The 20,576-nt window shown below is 42.2% G+C and overlaps 2 pseudogenes; both read right to left on the reverse strand.

Moving 5' to 3' along the window:
• Positions 1-6,466: 6,466 nt before the first annotated feature.
• LOC124597637 lies at positions 6,467-6,584 on the reverse strand (annotated as a pseudogene).
• Positions 6,585-19,922: 13,338 nt separating this feature from the next.
• On the reverse strand, positions 19,923-20,040 carry LOC124597242 (annotated as a pseudogene).
• Positions 20,041-20,576: the final 536 nt, after the last annotated feature.

Genomic DNA, 20,576 nt, shown 5'->3' on the forward strand with positions numbered 1-20,576 from the left:
TCCGTATGTAATTCAAACAGATCCTGCAGCTTCGATATGTAGTCAAGTTCCGCAATATCATATTGTGCATTATTTTACACACTCTTTTGACCAGCTAACAAACCCTTTTGACAGGTGTCTTAATTCATCAATGAAGTTACCATTCGAGAGCAGAACTCCACGCTTAGTTAGCTTCAGGGTCTCTGAATCATCTGTACGATGTAGATCGAGTTATTTTACCTTCATGTTTCACATTCCTATATAAATATGGCTCCATGCTGACCATTTAAACATTCGTCTTGATACACAGATGTGAATTAATAATGCCTACCCACCATCTTTTACATATATGATTTTTTTTATCCGTTGCGCAGACCATTGAGTCACTGTCCACGGTCGTCACTGTGAGCACCTTTCAATGACCTACCCCACTTTGTGGCCACAATGAATTACATTACTAAATACTACTGTTCATATCTTCGTAGCGAATAAAGTTACAAGAAATGTTGGATATGATCCCAACTGGTAGCTGAACAACATTTGCTTGTGTCCCATTTACCTTGACCCTTTTTCATCGCAGCTTTGCTCCCGTATGTGTTCGGCACATTTACTGTGCTTTTATCTTCCTCCTTCCTTTCTGTACCCACATCTTCCTCTCCCCGCCTCTCTGTCCATTTCATCCTCCCACCTTTACCTGTCCATCTCGTCCTTCCCTTCTTATTGTCCATATTCCCTGCCCTGTCTCTCCAACCGTATCTTCCCTCCCTCTCACACCGTGCATATCCTCCTACCCCTCACTCTGTCCATCTCCACCTCCACCCTCTTCCTTTTTCACCTGACTCCTGTATCTCTCCTTCCTCCCTCCTCTCTGTACAATTTCTCCACTCCCTCATGCTCTCAGTCCCACTCTCGGTCCTCTCTCTCTCCATCTCCTCCTCTCTTCTTCTCTTTCTTCTCTTCCCTTTTTGTCCACCTCATCCTCCCCCTCTCTCATTATCCATCTCCTTACGCCCCCCCCCCTCTGTGTAGCCATGCCCAGCCATACTGTAGCCCCTGCGAGACATACCGATATTACCTGGCACAAAACGCCTCCTTCCTCCTCTCTTTGTCCATCTCCGCTTACCAGTCTCCTCCTCTCCCTCTTCTGCACAATTCCTCCGTCCATTCTCTCTGTCTCTTTATCCATATCTAGCTGTCTCCTCTCTTGGCACATCGCAACCTTCTCCCCACTCTCTCTGTCCATCGCCTGCTGCCCCTCTTCCCCTTTCTCTGGTCGTCTTGTCCTCCTCCTTTCTCAAAATCCACCTCCTCCCTGCTTCTCTCTGCTCATCCACACTCAGCAACACATGTACCCCTGCAAGGTATGCTGATACTATCTGTGCAAGGCACCTTACATCTCGCCCATATCGCCACTCCTTTGGGAGCTAGGGATTCTAGCCGCCAAAGTGTTAGCTCTAACATACCAAGCAGTATATGTACGAAATTTGGTTGAAATAGATCCAATGATTTTGGAGGGTATGCTGGACACACACACACACACACATCCTGTATTTATAGGGTGCTCGGAAACAGACTCGAAGGGTTGTGAAGGCGTTGTACGGTAGGTTGTACTAAGAAATAATGGTTAAAAAAATTCGATATGTTGTGCCGTTCCCGAGATACTTAAATGGCTCGCCAGAGACTGTTATCACCGAACGTGTTCTTCATTTGGTTTCTTAAAATCGAACAAGACAGCGTAACAAAAATTGGACATGGGATAATAGTAAGGAGCCAGAGGGTGAGCACTCTCGTTTGCCATCAACTGCTCTATGAAAACAATTGACACTAATTATATCGGTGGACCGCTGGAATTTGCATGCGCATTGGCCTTATTGGCTAACTTTAATACTAATTAACTCTAAAACGGCGCAACGTATCGAATTTTTTCTCATAAAATTTTTTTCTCAAGACAACCTACCCCGCAACACTCTCACCAGCTTTCCAGACTTTCTGACCACCCTATATATATTCCTCTCACCAAGACCTGTTCAAAAGAAGCTGTTTCCCCTGTTTCCCAAATAATGGCTGCAGCCTCAACGAAACGGACAACCAACAAAAGTGGAGCGTCTATCGGTATCTATTACACCGAATACTTCATCTCTCACCACAAAAAGGCCTTAGGAGGTCAGCAACACCTCTAAAACAACATTCATCGCATGGCAGTTTGAATACCTTCTGTGAACATCACTAGTATCAAAACCTTCATGGACCCATAGTGAGGGCACCTTTCTTACATAAAACGTGTTTCTTTCATCTCCTCTAAACACTCTAAAATTTTGTATACAGGGTGGTCCATTGATAGTGACCGGGCCAAATATCTCACGAAATAAGCATCAAACGAAAAAACTACAAAGAACGAAACTCGTCTAGCTCGAAGGGAGAAACCAGATAGCGCTATGGTTGGCCCGCTAGATGGCGCTGCCATAGGTCAAACGGATATCAAGTAAGTTTTTTGTTAGTAGGAACCCCCATTTTTTATTACATATTCGTGTAGTACGTAAAGAAATATGAATTTTTTAGTTGGACCACTTTTTTCACATTGTGATAGATGGCGCTGTAATAGTCACAAACGTATAAGTACGTGGTAAACATTCCGCCAGTGCGGACGGTATTTGCTTTGTGATACATTACCAGTGTTAAAATGGACCGTTTACCAATTGCAGAAAAGGTCGATATCGTGTTGATGTGTGGCTATTGTGATCAAAATGCCCAACGGGCTTGTGCTATGTATGCTGCTCGGTATCCTGGACAACAGCATCCAAGTGTCCGGACCGTTCGTCGGATAGTTACGTTATTTAAGGAAACAGGAAGTGTACAGCCACATGTGAAACGTCAACCACGACCTGCAATAAATGATGATGCCCAAGTAGGTGTTTTAGCTGCTGTCGCGGCTAATCCGCACATCAGTAGCAGACAAATTGCACGAGAATAGGGAATCACAAAAACGTCGGTGTTGAGAATGCTACATCAACATCGGTTGTGCCCGTACCATTTTTCTATGCACCAGGAATTGTATGGCGACGACTTTGAACGTCGTGTACAGTTCTGCCATTAGGGACGGGACGATGACAGATTTTTTGCACGGGTTTCATTTAGCGACGAAGCGTCATTCACCAACAGCGGTAACGTAAACCGCCATAATAGACACTATTGGGCAAAGGAAAATCCACGACGGCTGCGACAAGTGGAACATCAGCGACCTTGTCGGGTTAATGTATGGTGCAGCATTATAGGAGGAAGGATAACTGGCCCCCATTTTATCGATGGCAATCTAAATCGTGCGATGTATGCTGATTTCCTAAGTAATTTTCTACCGACGTTACTACAAGATGTTTCACTGCATGACAGAATGGCGATGTACTTCCAACATGATGGATGTCCGGCACATAGCTCGCGTGCGGTTGAAGCGGTACTGAATAGCATATTTCATGACAGGTGGATTGGACGTCGAAGCACCATACCATGGCCCGCACGTTCACCGGATGTTACGTACCCGGATTTCTTTCTGTGGGGAAAGTTGAAGGATATTTGCCATCGTGATCCACCGACAACGCCTGACAACATGCGTCAGCGCATTGTCAATGCATGTGCGAACATTACGGGAGGCGAAATACTCGCTCTTGAGAGAAATGTCGTTACACGTATTGCCAAATGCATTGAGGTTGACGAACATGATTTTTAGCATTTATTTCATTAATGTGGTATTTACAGGTAATCACGCTGTAACAGTATGCGTTCTCAGAAATGATAGGTTCACAAAGGTACATGTATCACATTGGAACAACCGAAATAAAATGTTCAAACGTACCTACGTTCTGTATTTTAATTTAAAAAACCTACCTGTTACCAACTGTTCGTCTAAAATTGTGAGCCATATGTTTGTGACTATTACAGCGCCATCTATCACAAAGCGAAAAAAGTGGTCCAACTAAAACATTCATATTTCTTTACGTACTACACGGATATGTAATAAAAAATGGGGGTTCCTATTTAAAAAAACGCAGCTGATATTCGTTTGACCTATGGCAGCGCCATCTAGCGGGCCAACCATAGCGCCATCTGATTTCCCCCTTCAAGCTAGACAAGTTTCCGGCTTTGTAGTTTTTTTGTTTAACACTTATTTCGTGAAATATTTGGCCCGGTCACGATCAATGGTCCACCCTGTCCGTATTCTTTTTACACCCTGCATCTATTTATATTCAGGAAAGTCTTTGCATCGATGTCTAAGACTGATAGATCATGTCATGAGGAAGGCTTTTGTTAGAGTTGTCCCAGTGCGGGCGAATTCATTAACTGGAGGCGTAGCATCACCAGGAAGCGTCAGCCAACATGCTAACAAAAGATGTTTCTCATAACGCGCTCTATCACCCCAGTACGTTTGATGCAAAAACGTTTAAACAGCCCGTATGTATAGGTATACAGGGTGAACCAATGTATATATACATATACATACACATAGGTGTCCAAAATTAAAGCAACAAACCGCTATTTCTCTATCTCCTGTGTCTAATTCACGACATAATCACACAAACTGTTAACAGATGTCCGTACGATCGTGTTCCGCACGAAAGATGCCAACGATAACGTCAGGGCACCTATCAAACGGAGTAGTTTTTGTTGGGTAGGCCCACGTCCACAATCGCTCTGTACACGGTCACAGACCATGTATTATGGCTCAGAGAAGACGCCGACCAGACTCTCTGCGGTGGAGGGCCATAGGAAGAATAGAAGCAGGCCCAATGGCTGAATGCGAATCGTTCTGCTGTATCTCGGAGACCAGGGCAGGCCCGACCACGTGTGATATCGGAAAGAGGGGACCGTTTTTTGGCTATAAAGGCGCGGCGGTACGGTCTTACTACTGCTCAGCAACTGGTATCGAACCGCGCAGCGTCCACTGGACTTGTTGTATTGATGAAACGGTGTAGAGAAGGCTTCAACAGAGCGGCGTTTATTGTCGGAGACACGCTGTACCTGTGCCTCTGACGCGTCTTCACAGAAGGGAACGTCTAGAGTGGAGTCGTCAACACTTGGACAGTCGAAGAGTGGGCGAATGTTCTTTTCACTTATGAGTCCCTATTTGGTCTGGAGAGTGTTTCTCGACGGATTCGCATGTGAAGGGAATGTGGAACACGATTTCGAGAGCCGACCATTGTGGAAAGAAACCGATATCGAGGAGGATCGCTAGAAGTGTGGGTAGGGATTATGTTAACCACTCTAACACCACTTCATGAAATTGTACGCGCGAATCGGAAAGGTTTAACTGTTGTCAGGCATCGTGACAAGGTCTTGGAACCTCATGTACGGTTGTTGCGATGTGATGTGAGCCCAGACTTCGTGCTGATCGTTGATAGTTTCGACCTCATAGAGAACGAATGGTTGACGTTTTCTTGGAAACGGAAGATACTGCACTCATGGCGTGGCCTACTCGCTCTCCCGCTTTTAATCACATACAAAGTGTCTGGGACGCACTAGGGACACGGGTTGCATCACGTCAACATCCACCCGCCAATCTCCAATACTTGCTAGAAGCTCCGCAGGAAGAATGGGCGTTATTGCCTTAACATAATACTGATGACATTATTCACATCATGCTCCGTAGTTGTCAAGCCTGTATTGCTGTCAGAGGTGGTGACACTCAGAAGTGAACACCGTAACCAGTTGTCGCAATCTGTGTGAAAATCTGTAAAGTTGGAAAAAACGAAGAACATTTTCGTCCATTGTTATGTACGTTGTAGTTGTTTACGGTCTGTATTCTTTATGTTGTTTCTACATTACTATCACCTGTTTATACCGTTTTAAAACTAAAAAACTTAACTCCTCCCGAACAGGGAATGAAGGCCGAATGGTTCAAATGGTTCTAAGCACTATGCGACTTAACTTCTGAGGTCATCAGTCACATAGAACTTAGAACTAATTAAACCTAACTAACCTAAGGACATCACACACATCCATGCCCGAGGTAGGATTCGCACCTGCGAGCGTAGCGGTCGCTCGGTTCCAGACTGCAACGCCTAGAACCGCACGGCCACTGCGGACGGCCAATGAAGGCCGAACGGTACCGACCGGCCGCCGTGTCATCCTCAGCCCATAGGCGTCAATGGATGTGGATATGGAGGGGCATGTGGGCAGCACACCGCTCTTCCGGCCATAGCCAGCCGAAGTGGCCGCGCGGTTCTGGCGCTGCAGTCTGGAACCGCGAGACCGCTACGGTCGCAGGTTCGAATCCTGCCTTGGGCATGGATGTGTGTGATGTCCTTAGGTTAGTTAGGTTTAACTAGTTCTAAGTTCTAGGGGACTAATGACCTCAGCAGCTGAGTCCCATAGTGCTCACAGCCATTTGAACCATTTTTTTTTCTTCCGGCCGTATGTCAGTTTCCGAGACCGGAGCCGCTACATCTCACTCAAGTAGCTCCTCAGTTTGCCTCACAAGGGCTGAGTGCACCCCGCTTGCCAACAGCGCTCTGTAGACCGGATGGTCACCCTTCCAAGTGCTAGCCCAGCCCGACAGCGCTTAGCTTCGGTGATCTAACGGGAACCGGTGTTACCACTGCGGTAAGGCCGTTGGCATTATACCGTTTCGTGGCAAAATAAACGCAAACTTGCAATATTTCCGTTGGTTGCTTTAATTTTGGACACCAGTGTGTGTGTGTGTGTGTGTGTGTGTGTGTGTGTGTGTGTGTGTGTCTGTATACAAAATTGAACCAAAATTCGTACACCAGGAGCTCACAGCGTAATTCCTTGCATAGTAACAGCACAAATATGTGTCTATCAGAATTCCGAAATGTGCGTATTTTCAGTGGACGTCAGAGAAGCAATTTGGCAACCATGTAATTATATGTACGACAAGTACCTTCGTTCAATAGTGTTTATCAGTGGTGCCCAGTTAGTGCAATGGATAGTGTTTCGCATTAGAATACACGAGTTCCATACTATGATTGTGGGTATAGGTGTATTTTTTTAATTACGATGTGCTCAATAATGGTGTAAACTGTTTTATAAACGATATGCATCCTACAAGTTTTTAACGTTGAACGTAACAGTTAGTGGTCGGAGCGTCCACAAATAGCAGTCTGTCATAGGACAGAAATAACTACAAAACTTACTGTGCAGATTGTAAACATACCTACTATATTCACTAATAACGGCCAGTTGACTAAATGCTGAAAGACATAACTAGTTCTTATATCATGGTGGTGATAAAAATAGTTACATAGTTGAGTAATTACCTGTGAGGAGTGTTGCTATTTCTAATGGTAACGTAATGTCCTAATAAGATATAATGGACATTAAAATGGTAAGCAAGGTAGTTGGTACTGGTCGACTTAACTAATGTCAGGAAAGTACAACGAAACCAGTTTCGGATGCAGTCGATGAAGTAAAGTGAAACGATGTGATGTTCATGGTACTGAGGGAACTACCCGGCACATCGCGACCACTAATGGAAATCTTTCATCGATGAGCACAGATCCAGTAGCTACACTTGTAAATTTGAAGCATATTTTATTAAGGTTCGCCATCCTCCCTTTGCCTCGGTACATAGTAACTTACACGCAATACCAGCAGTATAGATTTAGGGTCCGAAGCTCTCTGGTTGTAGTAAAATAACTATAGAGGAGATTTTTGAATGGGCTAGCTAACTCCTAATATTCCTTTCAATCGTGTCGTAGCTCAAAAGAAAAAACTCTTGTTATAATAAGTTTTTGTGTGTCCATCCTTCTGATTGATGGGTTGTGGAAATACGGGCGTTGTTTCACGTAACAAAATTTAACACCTGTAGTCGTCGTTTTGATGTTATTTGTTATATTGTAACCAGTTTCGGTGACTCAATACATCGTCTTAAGGCCTTAAATGACTCTTAAAGGGTGAACTCCAATCGTAGACACGATCCCATCAGTGGCCAATATCTATTTGGAAATTTTTGGTAAGTTCCTATGGGACCAAACTGCTGAAGTCATCGGTCCCTAGGCTTACACACTACTTAATCTAACTTAAACTAACTTACGCTAAGGACAACACACACACCCATGCCCGATGGAGGGCTTGAACCCACGACGCAGGGAGCCACGCGAAACGTGGTAAGGCGTCTCAGACGGTGCTGCTACCCCGCGCGGCTCCCAACATCTATGAACTGGCTTCTGTAGAATACTGTAACAGCGATGTTGTGTCTGCAAGCATCAACTACCAACTGCAAGCAGCTGGTGGTTGATGGTTGCCCATCCTTTGTTCATAAACTTCTACAGCTTAGTATTCTCTATATTACTTAATACAGATCAGATATCAAAATGAAACTCTTACCAAAACTAAATCACAAAAACTCGCCTTGCAAAACCAGAACTGCCTAAAACTACGACGTTCATTATGCATCTCTTAGTACCAGAATCTTTGATACTGCTAGAAGAACTCAGAATTGACAGTTTGAGCTTCCAGCTGATCAGCTCTCCGCGTAAAGGTTAAAATGGTTCAAATGGCTCTGAGCACTATGGGACTCAACTGCTGAGGTCATTAGTCCCCTAGAACTTAGAACTAGTTAAACCTAACTAACCTAAGGACATCACAAACATCCATGCCCGAGGCAGGATTCGAACCTGCGACCGTAGCGGTCTTGCGGTTCCAGACTGCAGCGCCTTTAACCGCACGGCCACTACGGCCGGCCGTAAAGGTTAACCAGATTTTGTTTCCAAAGCGGGCATTCTTCTTAGTTCTGTCACCTCTTCCGATAATTACATTTGTCTTTAAGTTACCACCTGCTGGGAGTACATCTTATTACTACAGTATTTCTGTACTACAGACAATACTGCAGACTGGTGAAAAATGTCATCAGACACTCTAAACTATCGCATCACACCAAAAGAATGGATGGCTCTCGGAAGAAAATGAAAATTATTTGGTCAATTGCGATAGAGGTATCAGGACAGACTGTAGGTGCTCAACATATTACACCTCTCTTGGATGAAAATGAAACTGTTAGTGATCCACCACGGTTATCCAAAATATTAAATAATCACTACTTGTCAATAGCCAGCAAGTTAAATCAAGATTTTATTACACAGGGGCTCTTACAAGCCGATATTCCGAGGCAACTGTATCACACCCAGGCACAGGATACAAGAAAACATGAAACTGAATCAGTTGTTAAATAATTAAAGAGTAAAGATACCCATGGTATGATGAAATATCAATTAGATACATGAAGATCCGTGCCTTTGGCCTCAGTCACCGTGCAGTGTGTGTTTCAGGTGTGGTCGCTTTCCTGACAGACTAAAATAACGCGCTAGTGAAAGCACTGTATAAAAAGGGTTAAAGAGATGATGTAGACAATTACAGCCAATTTTTATACAAATCTCTACTGGAGTGTTTGATCGCACATCTTAGTGCTAATGATTTGTTCTTGAACTCGCAGTCTGAGCTCAGGAAAAAGTATTCGTAGAAAATGCAATTTACAATTTATTATTTCGTGCGTGAGTCGCTAGCTGAGCTAAACAATAGGTTGATGGTAACTAGGTGTCTGGTTTAATTAAAAAAATGCATTTGAGTTGACCATCCAATTCTTTTGTGTAAATTGGAACGTTGTGAGGTAAGGTTGGTTGGTTGGTTGTTTTGGGGAAGGAGACCAGACAGCGAGGTCATCGGTCTCATCGGATTAGGGAAGGAGGGGCAAGGAAGTCGGCCGTGCCCTTTGAAAGGAACCATCCCGGCATTTGCCTGGAGCGATTTAGGGAAATCACGGAAAACCTAAATCAGGATGTCCGGACGCGGGATTGAACCGTCGTCCTCCCGAATGCGAGTCCAGTGTCTAACCACTGTGAGGTAAGGGTAAAAGCCCGAGGGTAGTGGTTCTTTTCATATGTGGAAAGCAGGAAGCAGAGCGTTCACTGCCAGTGTCAACAAAGACTGAAGACAAATTGCCTTTTGTTTTCTGTCTCGGGTTCTTCGGTCGACGTTTCGCCTTCGCCAGCACTAGCGGTTTGTATTGTTAAAGCTTGACGCCCCATTGCAAGTGGTGGACTGGAGTCGACCTCGTGGACGTAGATCATATTGTAAGTAGGGTGTTTAGGTTTTTTTATTGGTAACGCCACCTCTGTATGAAAATCACTGGCTGTGCTGTGTGCAGTCTGTGTCTAGTTTGCATTGTTGTCTGCCATTGTAGTGTTGGGCAGCGGCAGCTGGATGTGAACAGCGCTATGTAAGTAGGCTGTTTAGGTTTTTTTATTGGTAACGCCACCTCTGTATGAAAATCACTGGCTGTGCTGTGCGCAGTCTGTGGCTGCTTTGCATTGTTGTAATACTCGCCATTGTAGTGTTAGGCAGCTGGCTGTGAACAGCGCGTAGCGTTGCGCAGTTGGAGGTGATCCGCCAGCAGTGGTGGATGTGGGGAGAGAGATGGCGGAGTTTTGAAATTTGTCATGAACTGCTATATATATTATGACTATTTAGGTAAATACATTGGTTGTTCTCTATCAAAATCTTTCATTTGCTAACTATGCCTATCAGTAGTTAGTGCCTTCAGTACTTTGAATCTTTTATTTAGCTGGCAGTAGTGGCGCTCGCTGTATTGCAGTAGCTTGAGTAGCGAAGATTTTTGTGAGGTAAGTGATTTGTGAAACTTATAGGTTAATGTTAGTCAGGGCCATTCTTTTGTAGGGATTTTTGAAAGTCAGATTGCGTTGCGCTAACAAAATATTGTGTGTCAGTTTCAGCACAGTCATGTATAAATTGTTCTAAGGGGACGTTTCATATGTCGACCCTTAGCCTAGGATACCTCACTGGAATCTTCTGATTTTTTTTTCTTGTAGTTTGTGTAATTAGTGTAGCTATTGTTTATTGCTAGCGCGTAATTGTTGAGAGAATTTCCTTTGTAGTTGTAGTTTTTCATTGTTGTACACAGTTGTGGCATGCATTTAGATTTGCACCAAGTATTTCGCAGCTGCGCTTGCAATTAACTAGATATTATTTTCAGTGCTATGTTAATGTGTTCTCTTATTTTTGCCCTTCAAATTGTGCGTTTCTGTGTTATCGTGTGAAATATTGTGACAATAATGGCGTGTGAAAACGTAACACTAGGCTCCAAAGTAAACTGAGAAATAATAGTGACGACGAGCGTAGCTTACCAGCACCACTGTGTAATGAATTAACAGATGTTCAAAGTAGTAATTTGGTAACTGTGCATAGGGAAATGGAGCGGGCTGCAAACAATGCCGTAGACAGTGAAACAGGTAGTGAACAGGGAAGCATTATCTATCGATCGCTCGGCAACAGCTCGCCTCAGGAATCCGAAATGACAGGACACAATTTTGCAAATACTGTAGATTCAGGTTTTGGGTCCTCACCGTTTTTTCAAATGAGTCAAGACACATTTTCTGCTTGTCAAAATGTGAATGTTGCCGGTGAAAATGCACTGCCAAAAAGCATAGAGAAACAGATTCCAGACACTAATACATTATTATTGCAATTAATGCAACAAATGGAACAAAATCAGAGACAAATGGGACAAAATCTTCAAAAGCTAGACACAGTGGAACAAAATCTTAAAAAGTTAGACAGAGTGGAACAAAATCTTAAAAGTTAGACACAATGGAACAAAATCAGAGACAAGCACAGCAAAAGCTTCAAAAGTTAGACTCATTGGAACAAACTCTTGAACAAACACGTGAAGATTTAACTACTGAGTTACATAACATTGAATCGAAATGTCAAAAAGTCTGTAATGACGTAAAAACACAAATTTGTGAGCATTTTCAACCTATTTTTTCGCGGCATGAAAATGCATTACAGAATCACGAAGCAGCCATAAAAGAACTGCAAACTATTGTTCATGAAAATCATGAGACCTTGCAAGCTAAATTTGACTCAGTTGCATCTACCGATTCGGTTACGCAACTTGCAAAAACTCAGGAAAACTTAAAGGACACAGTAGATTCGATTTCAACACAAATGGACACTCTGAAACTTGGTTCAGAAAAACACATTGAGGAAATGTGTTCACTATCGGAGAAAGTAGCCGAACTTTCGGATCAGTTCACTAACTTATCTACTAAGGTAGATGATAATCTGAACGACACAAAACTGGTAGTCTTTAATGACACAGAAGAGTGCGAACAAAATAGGAAATTCAAACAAAATCAGAATCAAATTAATACGCAACACCAAAGAGAAATCCGGGAAGTACAAGATCAGCTGACTCAGGTAATACAAGAATTACGTATTTCAGAGGCCACTCGCGCCCCAATATGGGAAGAGGGACATACAAATACGGAACAGCCACAAAATAATAACACAGCGCATTTCGGAAATTATGAAAGAAATTGGCAAGGTGCACCGAATTTTGAAATGGAACCGCCGAAACGACGTAACAATGACCGATATGCGACTCGCCGACATGATGAATTTGACTATAAGCTGTTCATTACTACACGTAAATTCAAAACGTTTAAGAATTCTGCCAACGACATTCATCCACAAGCATGGCTCCATCAATTCTCTCATTGTTTTCCTCCCAACTGGTTATTAGAACACAGATTAGAATTTATGTGTGGCTATTTAGAGAATGAACCAGCTGTAAGAATGCGATCGGTCATTCACGATTGCCACAATGAAGGAGATTTTTATCATGCCTTCCTCTCAGCATATTGGTCTCAAGCTACACAAGACCGAGTAAAACATAGCATAATAATGATGAAACGTTTCGAACAATCTGAATTTTCCAGTCTTATGAAATATTTTGAAGACATGTTGCACAAGAATCAGTACCTGTCAAACCCATACAGCCCCTCAGAACTTATCCGCATTTGCTTAATCAAATTGCCTGAACATTTACGACACATTATTTTGGCAAGACGTTGCAAAGACGACATTGAAGCTTTTCAAGGACTCTTACAAGAATTAGAAATTGACACTGACAATCGCGGAACGCGAAAACAGGAACACAACAATTGCAAGTCACATCCGTCGCAATTCCGCGATGAAAGAAATAATAACTGGACACGACAAGGCTATTCTCACAACACAAATCGTGACCAAAACAGACACCACCTGTATGACAACCGTTGGCAGAGTAGTAATAATTACAGGGAAAGATCACCTCTCCGCGGTAATGACTATCACAGAAACAATGAGAGAAACAGACAATATGGGAACCAAAATAACTATTATCAAGGGAGACAGAATAACTTCAGACGCAACGGTCCAGCGCGCAGTTACAATTCAGGGAGAAATTCTCCACCACTTAACCGACAAGAAAGAAACTACAGGAACTACCGACATGACGACAGACGATGTGATCGTAATGACAGACCTGAATTGCATCAGAACTCGCGGGATTTAAACAGGGCTGGGCCCTCTCGGCAAGGCGAATTTGTAGAAGTTAGGGCTCCTAATCCCAATAACGACGCGCGCCAACAAAGGAACAGACAATGACTCGCACCACAGGCAGCCGCGTGCGCCGGCTGGCTCAGAGAAAAATAACATAGACGCTAACCTTGAGAAAAATTCCAGTATTCTTTACCGACATACACCACATGATAATTGCATTGAAATTGAAACTCTGCGTACTAGGAAGAGTAAAGGTTTACACCACATTTCACATCTAAAACCGTTTATTGAAAGATAATCTGCTTTTTAACTTTGTCTTTGCCATATAACTTTTCACTTTACATTGCTAGTATGCTTTCTCAGACTTAGAATCTGTTAACATACAACAATGTTTGAAGTTAAATATCCAGTCAAGAACCAAGAGAACTTATTTAAACTGAAATTACGAATGCATTATTATTGTGGACAGACGACACAGTGTTATTGTGCGTGTGCATTCTTGCTTGTTTGTTGCACGATTACGTAACGACTATAAGGCTCACATACTTAGAACATTTACCAGTACTGCTAATGAGATTTTAATGCAACATTTTGGTTTACTTGAAATTTGGTGTATGATGAGGTAAGTACATTGACTTCTGCAGAACTTAGCTTTCAGAGGACAATAACTACGACACTTCCACAGAGATTATCTTACAGCAAGACGCACATTTAGCGCTACAGGACACGTATTTGAGTGATTAATTTTGTACTTAAAACATTTATTTTTAATGATATTTGAAGTACAATGATGCAAAGGTTTTCAGTGATACATTTCATTTCATTGCTGTAATCTGTAACACCTGAGGGTATAATTACATTAATCCTCAGGGGGGTACACGCTTACTTTGTGTATCATGTGTTTGGCAAGCACAAGGAGCCCTAGCTAATATGGTATTTGCTTATACAACTTTACACATCGGTACCATATTTCTCTAACACAGAATTACACAGCTATCTGATCATTTAACTGAGAGATAAACATTTTTTTTGCTACATCAGTGACACATGTTTACACAATTACACAGTTGGGTAACTTCACACTTATGAAATTGTATTTTGTCTGTACTTTGTGAACTGCTCATATTTTTCGGAACCATTGTGATACTACGAGAGCTTTGATGATTTTTAAAGTACGTTTGAGGTAGATGACATTATTGAAATGAGCAGAGAATATTTCTTAGGGTTTGAAATTATTGCAGAAAGCTACGACGTTTTTGAGATTTGACTGAGGTGTTATGATGTTATTATTACGACGAGGATGTGTATTATGTTGTTGAGGAATGTTTATTATGCTACGTATTTCTCATGATGAAATATTGAAGAAGTGTCGACGAATATGTATATGTATAATGAGGTAAGGAATAATAAGTAGTGTTTAGGGACTCTGATTTGTGGAAACGGTTGTTGGAAACCAAGAATCGTACTTTAAGAATTATGAAATGTGTGTAAATGCTTGAATGTACCACAATGCCGACGAAAATTTTTTGGACGCTGTTATATTTACAGGATTTTGTTTCTACAGATTTGTAACGCAAATTCTTAACCTGTGAATATTTTTATATGAGACTGCCACTGTAGCGGAAACTGCTGTCGTAAATATTTCCGTAAGAAAATTAAGTCACCACCTGCACGTAATGCGTCGTGGGCACCCAGCTGTGTCAGACGCCTGGAGAAAAAGCCATTAGCGCGTGCCTTTTCAGAGCACAGGTAGAAAAGACAAAAAAAAGGGGGAGGCCATTATCCTCGCTATCGACATTCCTTTGTAGAAAGCATCGTAAATACGACACCCTCAAACTTGAAAACATGATTACACTGTAGAGTATTTAATTTATGATATTTACTAAATTGCCTAATGAAATGACGAGAAATATTTTTATGTCTATACACCTGATTATGACTACTGTCTCTCTAGTTGAGAAATTTTTCTACTAACTTATGAAATGCCTAATGACTACTGAATGATGTTCTTATGCTTTACTTTGTACATAGTTGCTTATTTCATTTGATATCTAGTTTCTAGCTGCACTGCAGCATTGGTTAAAATAAAATTTTATAGATGTACTAATATAAATATTTTCTGTCTACAGATTGAGTAAATAATAATTTTTTCAAAAAAATGAGGGAGCACAAAATGACATTTACCTTCAGAGGAACTGCAATCATAATTTTCTTTTCAAGTAATTGGTAACTTTTTGGTAGAATAACTTCTTGTGGTGCACCACTTTAATTACATAGACATTAAGATGTGAATATACATTTCCCTTGTCTGCATTGTTGTCATTAGTGTACTATTTTTTCTGCTTGAGCTATGTCATGTTTAGATATATGTTTTTTTTTATTTGCTGCTGCTGTTTGCCAGGCATAATGTTACTGAATTTGACTTTGTATTACGCTGTTAAGCCAGTTTACTACGCACTTATTTTTCTTGTTTGCTGCACAGTGCCTTACATTAGTTGTAATATTGCAATTGCTTTGCCTATTTAAATTTTTTGTCCTTGATGTTTGTGTCAATTGTTTTGTGCTGCTGCATTGCCTCGTCCCTTAGTTTAGCATCTGAGCTCAGTAGATTTAAGTTAGCTTAAGAGGGGGTAGCCTATAAGAGAATGAGTTGCGATGAATTTGAAGAAATGCACTGAGAGGCTATACGAGAAAAGTACAGAAAGCAGGTATAGATAGGACTTTTTTGGAATAATGATGAATGAAGGGAGATCTCCAAGAAGTAAAGAAAGTTTTGTTTGCAAAATACTGCAGTAAAACAAACCCTGTCCTTTCCTTTTGTATTATTATGCTATGTATTTGTGTACCCTTGTGTATTTCTTTTCTTCCTGTCTCTGTGTACTGTTTCATAGAAATTTTTTTCTGTTCTAGTACTAAGCTACATTCACTATGATGAGGAATACTGTTATCCTCAAATATAATTTGCATTTATAATATGTTATTTTCTTTGTAAAGATGTTAGACATTATTAATTCTGTTCTGTTTTAATGCTCATGTGTGAAGTCAATGTTTCAACAATTATTCGGATCTTTTATGTATGTACTTATCTCATAATTCCTGTAACATTGATGTATATGTCTATTTCTATTCTTTTGTAAAGCCTGTTTTACTACAAATGTTATCTGTATTGTTATGTTCTTTAATGATGTGTTCTGTACCTTTGTTATTGTATTCTCATGTTATAAAATTGTAATTGACACCAGTTTATCAAACTAAGTAACTTGTAAGCATTCATTTCACTGCACACATTTCCATTGGTCATAGTATATGGACAATATGTGAGAAGTAGGGACTGATAGTGTTTGCACGTGTGTTAATAATTCAGCAAGGGACTGGATAACAGCATTGCTGGTTCTAAGGACATGTCAAACAAATTTTTTGTGAGTGGACAAGTGGTGGTTTATGGACTTGCTATATTATCCGCAAGACTCTTCAGTGGTGATTGTGCACCTGCACAGTCACAACAGATGGCTGCTGGCCATCTCTTCAAGGACTACAGTGGGTCTACATCTTTGATGATCCATCAATACCATTATTTCTACAAGGACTGCAGTGGGTCTGCACCTTTGATGACCCAACAATACCGTAATCTCTACCAGGACTACAGTGGGTCCGCTCTGTGATGACCTACCTACCAATATTCTTCAAAACGTCGAATGACTCTGCTGTGGGTTTGCTCTGTTGTAGCCCATTACCTGTGTGCATGTCGAGAGTCAGCGCTGTCTTTCCGTTGGAAGGACAACCCTACTTCTTCAAGACTGCATGGAAATCCACTACTTCTGTGTGCAATTTCTTTTACTAATGAGACTTTGCGAAAAAAACTGTAATTACTATTATGATGAATGATCAGGACTGTCTTTATGGACTGTGACAAAATTTTAGCTTTTGACCAACATTGTATCAATAAGCGTGTGCATTTTATTTCTTTGTTATTGTAATTATGAAAATTTTTTTCAAATCTGTATTGGCCACTGCCCAAACCAATTTGTAAAATTTTTTGTGGGGAGCATGGGGGCTATGTAAGTAGGCTGTTTAGGTTTTTTTATTGGTAACGCCACCTCTGTATGAAAATCACTGGCTGTGCTGTGTGCAGTCTGTGTCTAGTTTGCATTGTTGTCTGCCATTGTAGTGTTGGGCAGCGGCAGCTGGATGTGAACAGCGCTATGTAAGTAGGCTGTTTAGGTTTTTTTATTGGTAACGCCACCTCTGTATGAAAATCACTGGCTGTGCTGTGTGCAGTCTGTGGCTGCTTTGCATTGTTGTAATACTCGCCATTGTAGTGTGAGGCAGCTGGCTGTGAACAGCGCGTAGCGTTGCGCAGTTGGAGGTGAGCCGCCAGCAGTGGTGGATGTGGGGAGAGAGATGGCAGAGTTTTGAAATTTGTCATGAACTGCTATATATATTATGACTATTTAGGTAAATACATTGGTTGTTCTCTATCAAAATCTTTCATTTGCTAACTATGCCTATCAGTAGTTAGTGCCTTCAGTACTTTGAATCTTTTATTTAGCTGGCAGTAGTGGCGCTCACTGTATTGCAGTAGCTTGAGTAGCGAAGATTTTTGTGAGGTAAGTGATTTGTGAAACTTATAGGTTAATGTTAGTCAGGGCCATTCTTTTGTAGGGATTTTTGAAAGTCAGATTGCGTTGCGCTAACAAAATATTGTGTGTCAGTTTCAGCACAGTCTTGTATAGTTGTTATAAGGGGACGTTTCAATATGTACCTGGCACGCCAACGTCCGAGGGCTTTCCCATGGTCATTTCCGGTGTGCTTTTCCCATTACTATCTGCATTGGTCTTTCATGCAGCGCTGGAATGCAGGTTCCGTTCACCTTGAGGGTTTCCTCTTTCTCATTGAAGCTATTTTCATGCTTGTATATTTCTATAGCTTTCTTGAACAAGCGGTTGAGATAGCTCTTCTCTACGGCCACAACTTCCGTGTCGGCTAATTTTACTGTGTGTTCGGTCTCATACTGCGAGTGCTCCGCCACGACCGATTCCTCCACCTGCCCCAACATGCAATGGCGCATATGTTAGGTGATCCTGGTTTGTGATTGATCGTAAAGTCATTTGCAACACAGACTTATTCCACATTTACACGTTATGCGGTATATTCTCGACACTGCCGATATGAGACAACCTTTGATCTTCTTTGTCGGTTTGTAAATAGTCGCCGTGTTTGTACAGTATACGTCCGATTCTGTCCGTCACTCTGGGAATGTATGGCAAAAAGGCCGAACACGACATTTCTTTTCCGGAAGTGTCACTTGCCCTTGTGTTTGAATCTGTGACCACCTGTGAAGTACCCATTGCTCCTCAGAACCCTTTGTAGATGTTGCACCTCGCGTCTGAGGTGCTCCAGCTCACATATTTGTCTTGCTCGCGTTACGAGCGAATTAATCATGCCTCTTTTCTGGCTTGGGTGGTGACGTGACTGTTAGTTCAGGTATCGGTCCGTGTGTGTAGGCTTTCGATACACTCTTTGCCCCAGGTTTTCATCATCCCCTGTGACCAGCACGTCAAGAAAGGGTAGCTGTTGGTCCGTTTGTACCTCTATGGTAAATTTTATGTTTGTATGAGACTGTCCAGGTGTCAGGATGTCACCGAGCTGTTCCTCACCATGGCTCCACACAACGAAGCTATTGTCAACATATCTGTACCGCGCCTTAGGTTCCAAGATGCCAAGTTGAGTGCCTGTACTTCGAAATGTTCCATGAAGAACCTGGCCACTGCTGGACGAAATGGACTATCCAAAACGTTTTCCATTTGTTTGTAGACTTTGGCATTCCACAACGAGGTATTTCATATCCTCGACTCGGTCAAGTGCATCACCAAGTGCATCACACGTCATAAGCTACACCAACATATGCCGCAACCTCAAAGACGATAAATTACTACCATGCTGTGACAAAATTTTGCGTCATACAATACATACATAGAATCATTCAAATAATTTAAATTGTAAGTTTATATTTTATTGCTATCACAACTCGTTTGTTGACCTGCTCGTGTATCGTAACACGTAGTGGGGTAAGCATGTGAGTTAGGCCAGTTAATAAAAAGAGAACTAAAACACTAAACTTCGTCCGAACGGCCTTCATAAGGCCCAACGGTACTGACCGAACACCGTGTCATCCTCGGCCTACATGCGTTAATGGATGTGGATGTGGAGGGGGAGGTGGTCAACACACCGCTTTCCCGGCCGTTTTAAGTTTTCGAGACGCAGCACCGATCGCGGTGGTGCAGCGGTTAGTACACTGGACTCGCATTCGGGAGGACGACGGTTCATACCCGCATCCGTCCATCCTGATTTAGGTTTTTTCGTGATTTCCCCCAAGTCGCTTCAGGCAAATGCCGGGAAGGTTCCTTTGAAATGGCACGGCCGATTTCCTTCCCCATCCTTCCCTAATCTCAGCTTGTACTCCGTCTCTAATGACCTCGTTGTCGACGGGACGTTAGACAGTAATTTCCTCCTCCCCTCCTCCTCCTCCTCCTCCTCCTCCTCTACCAGACGACGTAATTCATCATTTGCCTCACAAGGGCTGACTGGGCACCGCTTACCACCAGCGCTCGGCAAGCCGGACGGTCACCCATCCAAGTGCTTGCCAAGCCCGACAGCGCTTAACTTCGGTGACCTGACGGGAACCGGTGTTACCACTGCGGCAAGACCGTTGGCTGCGATTAATCAGAACGAGATCAAATGCTTCCGGCGGATTAACGACCGTGGGCTGCAACTCCAGCTAGTCTGATCGTGATTTTTGGGCGGTTTCCCACAGTCGTCTAGGCAAATGCTGGACTTGTTCCCAAATTCCGCCTCAGATAAGACAATACACAAGCAGATAAAACACGATCACATACACGATTCACATATAGACGGTGCACACAACTTTCCTCCCTTAGGTTACCTTGGCGATTGTGAAGTCAGGAAGGCCATCCGGCTACAAAGTTAAATAATTAAATAAAATCTGAAAAACATTGAAAAATCGGTCTCCTTACTAGACGGCAGAAATGACGAGAAAAGGAGAATAAGACTATCGTAACCCGTCTGTTGCAGGTGGTAACTGATACGTTGCATGGGACATGAACGATGCGTGTAAGACAGAAAGGATCATCATTAATGCCGAAAACTCACATGGGTGAAAGTATACAATAATAGAAGTAAAAACTTTCTAGTAAACGTCGATCTTTAAACGAACCGTTTGCAACATAACT

This window comes from Schistocerca americana, chromosome 2 (genome assembly GCF_021461395.2).
Source record: "Schistocerca americana isolate TAMUIC-IGC-003095 chromosome 2, iqSchAmer2.1, whole genome shotgun sequence".
NCBI classification, from domain to species: domain Eukaryota; kingdom Metazoa; phylum Arthropoda; class Insecta; order Orthoptera; family Acrididae; genus Schistocerca; species Schistocerca americana.